Source organism: Anopheles marshallii, chromosome 2 (genome assembly GCF_943734725.1).
Source record: "Anopheles marshallii chromosome 2, idAnoMarsDA_429_01, whole genome shotgun sequence".
Lineage (NCBI taxonomy): Eukaryota > Metazoa > Arthropoda > Insecta > Diptera > Culicidae > Anopheles > Anopheles marshallii.
The window spans coordinates 61,008,367-61,016,060 of record NC_071326.1 but is presented as its reverse complement, the minus strand read 5'-3'; the positions used below and the strand labels follow the sequence as shown (position 1 = coordinate 61,016,060).

The 7,694-nt window shown below is 38.3% G+C and overlaps 1 pseudogene; it reads right to left on the bottom strand.

The window, feature by feature from the left end:
• Positions 1–6,289: 6,289 nt before the first annotated feature.
• Positions 6,290–7,238, bottom strand: LOC128718315 (uncharacterized; annotated as a pseudogene).
• Between the last annotated feature and the right edge of the window lie 456 nt (positions 7,239–7,694).

Sequence of the window (7,694 nt, the reverse complement as noted above, 5' to 3'; positions counted from 1 at the left end):
TCGTTCAGATAGCCAAAAAACAGTTTTTAATTACTTTTTAAACCATTTGTTGTTTGACGACATTCACCACGCATCCGCGCATCGTACACCTAGCGGTCATCCCAGGTACGTTAGCTAAGAAAACTTGTATTTTGGTCTCCCACCATTCATGGGACAATGTCAACGTTCTTGCTAGTGTTCCTAGTCCCGTTGTAAATGAAAGATACTTTGGTAATCGTACCTGGAATGACCGCTAGGTGTAGAGGCACGGTCAGAGACGAGATGGATACATTAACAATTCGGCGCTGGATATTAACCAATACGATAAAATAGTTAATATTTAGAATCTGTGTCTGAAATAGCTGCAGCCTTATTTAAAAACGATCAATTTCCATTTTGGGCAAGGCTTGTAAAACCCTGAACGCTCGTCCGTATGCACTGTTTTCACATTTGTGTACAGTTTTGCTATTTGACAGCTTCATACATCAAGGCAACCAATCATCGAAACTATCATCGTCTCTAACGGGTAACTAGAATGCAAATTTGCTTACCGTTTGGTTAGTCTTTCCGTTGGGCTGTTTTCCGTTTGAAATTGAGAATTAGCATGCTATTAACACAATCATTACCGTCATCAAAGGACGTACCGTAACTATCTATCACAATCTGCTGCAGATGAAAACTGAAATGAAACTGTTCTACTCAGAACAGTTTGTATTGTTTTCATGTTTGTTTTTTACAGTGTACCCGATCGATCGATACAGGTTTGTATGGAGTACCGATCGATCGATCGATTGGTTTGTTTTGTTATTGTTTCAAGTTAGGGATGATATGCGTTGACAGGTGAGGGGATTTAATATATTTATAACTTAGAAAAATATTAAATACCTAAAAAATTTGATTGATTATAAAACACTACCGACTTCTATGTAAGAAAACAATTTTTGCACATCATATAATACATTAAATGATTTGCAACCGTCGTATTGACGTTCGCTTAAAATTGTGGAATACAAACATTAGGGTATGCTATATAGCATGCAAATTGGGATGTGAGTTCATCACGAACGATAACTCGTTAGCTAAATCCATGCCATAATCATTCTGCGATCAGTAGTTAACGCGATCACGTCGGTTGTCAGTGTTCATTTAGTGAAATAAATAAATCACAACTCCATATTGGCTCAAAGGATTTTGTTAGTGAAGTGTAGTGTATTTGAAGCAAAAAAGGAATCCAACAAGAATATCGGTATTTGGAAGTTTTTCGAATGTCATACTACAGCGCTAAATAAATATACATGAAGTATTTGAAAGGATGTTTTAAAGGTTAGTGGTAATTCGTCATACACGTTGAAGCGTCATTTTCTCAAAAACATCCAATCACCGATTTTGAACCTGCGCAAAGTTCTGCTTCTTCAGGCTCAGTCCAACAGCTGCGGCAAAATAAAACTTCAGGCAAAGGAGTTCAGTCTTCAGTTAATGACTATGTTGATGTTTCAAAGCCTTTGAGCACGGCAACGAGAACCAACATAGATAAACACCTACTGAATGTTTTTGTAGTCATGCTTTGTCGTTTTATTTGCTGGTGGCTGATGACTTCACACAACTTTTTCACACCATTTGCCCGAGCTATAGCCTACCAAACCGGAAAACATTCAGCAATACCATTCTTGACAAAGATTACCAGAAGCTTCATGAAATAGTGCAACATAGTTCGAATAATTCTAAAGCAGTGAGTATAACATCGAATGGCTGGACCGATATCAAGTTTTATGGCAGCCACAGCCCATTTTATTGTTGAAGAAAATATCAGGCTAAAATCGTATTTGCTAGACTGTAATGAGTTTCCATAACGACACACTGCGCAAAATATTGGTGCATGGTTGAAGAATGTTATGGACACCTTCAACATTTTCGATAAAGTTTGTTGTATTGTGACAGACAATGCAACTAACATGAAGAGTGCAGTCAGTGGTTTAGGAATCTCACACATTCCTAGTTTTGCACACACCCTAAAATTGGTAGTGAAAGATTCGGTTATTAATACTATTCCAGAAATCCTTTTAAAAACCCGTAAAAATTAAAAAATGTGACATATTTAAAAAACATTCAATTGCCTTTTCAAAATTAAATGAAACGCAAAAAAATATGCAATTTACAAAACTGAAGCTTATCTTAGACGTGGCCACGAACTACACGCTAGAGCGGCTTCATGCAAATCAGGAACCTATAATTTCTACTCTTACTCTTCTTATATTTGATTCCGGATTGATGGAAAACGAATGGAATATAATGAAAGAGGCGACAGACATATTAAAAATATTTGATATAATAATGAAGGAAATATCGGCTGAAAAAAATGTGACAGTATCAAAGGTTCGTCTTTTACATACGTTACTATTATCGAAATTGAAATCTTTGTTGGAAAATAAACATTTTTCTCAAAAAATTTTGAAGGTGATACAACTTTTTATTGAGGGTGTAGCGTTCACGCTACTAGCGATAGAGAAAACAAAATGAAATCGGATCATCTCCGGGTACTTGAGATCTGCTCGCTCGAGATCCAAAAAATTGTATAAAGAATCAAAAAATTTAATTTTAAGATCAGAAGCTTTTGGCAAGTCTAAGTGATAAGATCTCCAAGATGACACAATAAAAGAAGTATCTCCACTTCAAGGGTTTAAACAATAGATTCCAGTTGTGCATACACAACTACTGTTTCCCGAGCAACTGTTGTTGATCCTCGTGTTAAACAAAAAAAGATTTGCTAATGAGGACCAGTTTAAGGAGTGTTGTAATGCAGTATTGAGAGAAGTGAACCTTCAAAACAATAGACCAAACGGTTAGAATGTATTCTACGAATTAATTGCAACAGAAACAGTAATCACGGATGACACGGATGTTTGGGCCGAATTTGATACTAATCTCGTTCATCCGCAAACCATGCTCCATTCGCGGAGTTCGAGTCAAATAGAGCTTGAAAATTACAATACAGAGGGTTTGTTCCATCGTAATGATGACCAATTGGAATGGTGGAAGTTACACAAAAACAAATATCTGATGGTTTATCAAGTGATGCTGCGCGATTTGTGTATTCCTGTTTTATCAGTTCCTTGCGAACGAGTTTTTTCTAAGCCAGGAGATATCGAAACTAGTAAGAGGAATACCCAAGCGGCAAAGTTTGCGACAAAACCCGAAAGTTGCACAATTTTCACCCCGTTTCAAGCCTTCCTCCAGCCCTGAGACCGACACCGCCTCCACGAACTCGGTTGTTGCGGCGGTGGTCATCGGTTGCAAGTTATGCGCATCCAACCTACATAAAAAATATAATTACATGAACAAATTTTTGATTACGCGAAATAAGCACACGAAAATGCTCGGTAGTACTGTTTTTCTACATTTACCGGCAGAATTAGAAGGTTTAATTTTTCGTATTATCATTATCCATTTCCAAAACAACCATTAGTTTCACAGAAGAATGTTTATCGATTTCTACAACTCGTTTTTGTCTAACGTCAGCATATAAACGTATTCGTTTAGTTCAAAACGCAAAGAAAATGTTTATGAAAGGAACTAGGGGGTAACATCCTAGATCCTCTCTGAATTTTACGTATGCTTCTATTAGAATGACGCGTACGGAGCATACGGGCTGATCGGACGACTTTTGTGTCTCGCTTGTGCGTACGGTGAAGGATAGGCGTTTATGTTCGGCTTTGCACGAAGTTCGATGTGGACGTGGGCAGGACGTGGACGTCCCGTGTGTGCCCGGCCATAAGAACAAGTCCACCGATCTGCTCTCGAGAGAATTATTTCCGATTCCTCTTTCACTTCGTGCTTTTTGGACGTCTCGTGGACGCGTCCATAGCAGGACCCAATTTTATTGAATTTTTGTATGACTCCGTGGATTTTGGACGTCCAGTGGACGTACGTGTGTGTCCAGCCTTAGGAACGATATTGCCGAGAAGGACAAACAAAAAAAGAAGAGTCAGTGAAGAACGGATCGAGTTAGGAGAGGGAAATATGGACGAAGACATTTTTCTTGTGATAGAAAGCAAGGACCCCATAAAAAAGCTGAACACTGTTAACCCTTTTCTGGTGCAGAAGGGCCTAAAAGCCACACTAGGAGAAAATCCCAAAAAAGTCTCCATGATGAGAGACGGAAACCTACTAGTTTAGTAAAGAACAGGAATCAAGCAAAAACACTAACAAAGATCTAGGCATGACCGTGGAAGTGAGAGAGCAAGAATGACTAAATTCATCCAAAGGAGTGATAAAGTGCGACTCTATCGCTAATATCAGCGATAGAGCTGCTCGAGGGCCTCAAGGACGAAAAGGTAAAAGAGGTATGCATAGTAAAAAGGAAAAATAAGGACGCAAATACGAAAATACCAATACCGCCACATTAACCTTTAACTGCGTAAACATGCCTAGAAAGATCAACGTAGCATTTTGCTACGACGTAGAAGTTGGGCAGTACTACCCGAAACCGTTAAGGTGCATGACCTGTCTCAGACTAGGACAATCAAAAAAATTCTGCAGAGGAAATAAAAAATGCACAACGTGCACAGAGGCATAGCACGAAAAACAAAACACTTGTAATAAAAAACCAAAATGCCTTGAATGCGGAGAATATCATAGTACTTTGGACAGACAATGCCAAATTTACCTTGATGAAATGGAAATTTAAAAAATACAATTCAAACAAAGATTAACGATGAGAGAAGCGAAAGAAATTAGACGACAACAAACTCCAGCTATCCCAAGCAATTACATAAACAAACCTTTGCACAGACATTACAAAATCAAACCACAGAAAATTATACAAACAAAAAAAAACAGAAGAAACGACGGAAAACATAATAACACAAAAAAAACAGAGAAAGAAAGCAGAAACACAACATCAGAGAACTAAAAAATAAAAAAAAAAAACAGACAAACACAACATTAAACTCAGATCCAAACTGAAACATAAACACAGACAACAAGAACCAAACAAACCACAAACAACTACAAAAAATAACGAAAACAACGAAGATCTCACCGACACCGCCTCAAAACTGATTAGTCGTGATGAGGAACTCGCCGGAATTTCCAGTGAGGAGGTGGACAAAGACAAAAGATATAATCTTAAATGAACCCAAATAGTAGCAGAACTTTTAAAAGAAAGGAAGGAATATGGAGAGTAAAGATGATAAAGATATAAAAACAAAAATAAAATCTAGCAAAACAACGTACAAAGTATCAATAATTGCAAAGAGGAATTGCATTATATAATTACGTTGCATGTGTGATTGTATCAACATTTCTTGATTCACATCCGTTCGTCTGCATGTCATCCGATCAGTGGAGCTAGACGACATTATCGCCGATTGTTGGAACTTCTCCCCTACGGAAACGGTTGCACTTGACTCTCATCCGTTCGTCAGAAGGCTAGCCCCATACAACACGACACCAGTCATCGATCAACGCAGGTCCCCCACGGAAGAAGACGCATTCTTGCAGCCCGACACTCCGGAAGCCAACACATCCCCTTCATGCGCGATTCTAGATAGCAATCAGTTCCCGAAAGGTATAAAAGAACAGGGAACATAGAATTAGGTGATTCATTTCACACTTAGTTTTGTACTGGTAGGAAGTGGTCCCGCGAGTTGCCACTAATAATAAATAAAAATTATTTTTTTATCATAAACCTGTGGTGAACCGCATAATTATATATTAAAAAGAGGACAATTCACAATAGCATGCCTACAGGAGTAATGGCTGAAGGAAGAAAAAAAATTAAAATACCAGGATTCAACATAGTGAGGGTAGATAGAGAGGATGGATACGGAGGAAGCTGCAACCTCGTAAAAAACAATTAAGATATGCTAAAATCAATAATTTAAAATATTCCAATTTTATTCAAGTTGCGGCAACGAAGAATTTAAAAAAAATATCGATCTACATAAGCCTGGAAACGTCAAAACGCATACAAAAAACTGGCTTAGACCGTGATCTACCCCAATAACAAACGAAGCAACCACCAACATCCCCACCGATACAAACCAAAGAGGAACATCAATTGATCTGACAATGGGGTAGATCATACCAAAAGTTAGAAAGCTTGCTTTACAGGTGATCTGACGTTTGCCTGCATTCGCGAAAATCTGTACATTTCTAAAAAATGATGCTTACAGTTACATATCTGCAAAACTTAAGATGACCACACCTTTTGCATAACTAATCCCAATTACTTCTACCACGTCCAACAAATTAAAAACATATATTTTCGAACAGTTTAACGATGGACCATTGCACCCACTCTTTGCTCACTTTACAAAACTCGTCGCGGTTGCGGTAGAGCAAAGGGTTAAAGATCATTCAACAAAAAATGCCGTGCCAAATGGTTTCGCATATTTTGTAATGCTCTTGCTGGTCGTAATGCAACTACTGGGAAAGGTAACATTGAAGGGGGTGATGCTTCATTGAATTGTTCGAATTCCATTGATGTAGATGGCGTGTCTGTAGTGGGAGGGAGAAATTTGGTGGAATAATTATACAAAGTGTGCCGTCGTCGAAAATTGTGCAACGTTACAACTGCAAGAACAACTTTTTCAGCAATATCTGGTTCTAGATCTATGGGCTTAGCTAAAACCCGGAACACTTTCGCCAAAATTCCAAAAGCGTTCTCCACAGTACGACGCGCTCTTGAATGTCGATAGTTAAAATTCCGCTCCATCGACTCTGCGGGGTGCATTCCTCCATATGTTCTGAGGCAATATTCTTTCATAGCAAACGCATGATCACCTAAAAAGAAATATAGGACTTCAATCCTGTATGGCAAATTCAAAATTTCTGGAACGGGCATGTTCAGCTGCCGACGTTCCAATTTTTAACCTATTTTTCCAAAATAGGGCTGTTTTGAAACACCCCATCTGAAATTCTCCTCTGACAACCGACGTCGGCAAACAGAAAGTTGTAGTTTGCGTCCGCTATTGCTAGGAGCACAATACTGAAGGATTTTTTTATAATTGAAGTATTGGCTGCCGGAATTCGCTGGAGTCTGCAGTAGTGGACGGTAAATGAAAAGAAATAGAAATTAATGCATTAATATTACCGTTACCACAAATTAACTCTATGTAAATATTATCATCTTATTTTATATTCATTTTATCTTTGCAGGCAAATTTGACTACAACCAGCACCGCGTCCGCTACAGCCTATGACCCGCAACCTTGTACCTCTTCGGGATCCGATGCCACCGATGCCACCGATACGCCCATCGCTTCCTCCTCCGCACCTGCTGCATCTATTATTGGGATAGATCACGGTCTAAGCCAGTTTTTTGTATGCATTTTGACGTTTCCAGGCTTATCCGCTTACAGCTCGCCATACAAATGGCAAGCCAAGTTAAGCCTAGGAAAGAAGGATTAGATTGGTTTCTCAATGAAAGTACCCAAGTACCCAAAACCCAAACTCGACAAATGTCAAAACAAAGAATTTTGCTAGCTGGTCTGAGCCAGGTTAGGCCATGTTTCCCGTGTGCGAAAAAGGTAAACAAATTTTTTTTAACGAAAACAACTGAAAAAGGATTATTTTAATAATCAGACTTATATATTATTTCAAATGAATTGAATTTAAAATTAAATTTCTAAACTTAAATCGATTTTTCTCAAATTTCAGTTTCACAAAAACAATCCCTTGTGTCATTCTTTATGTCAAAATGCTATGTCCTTTAC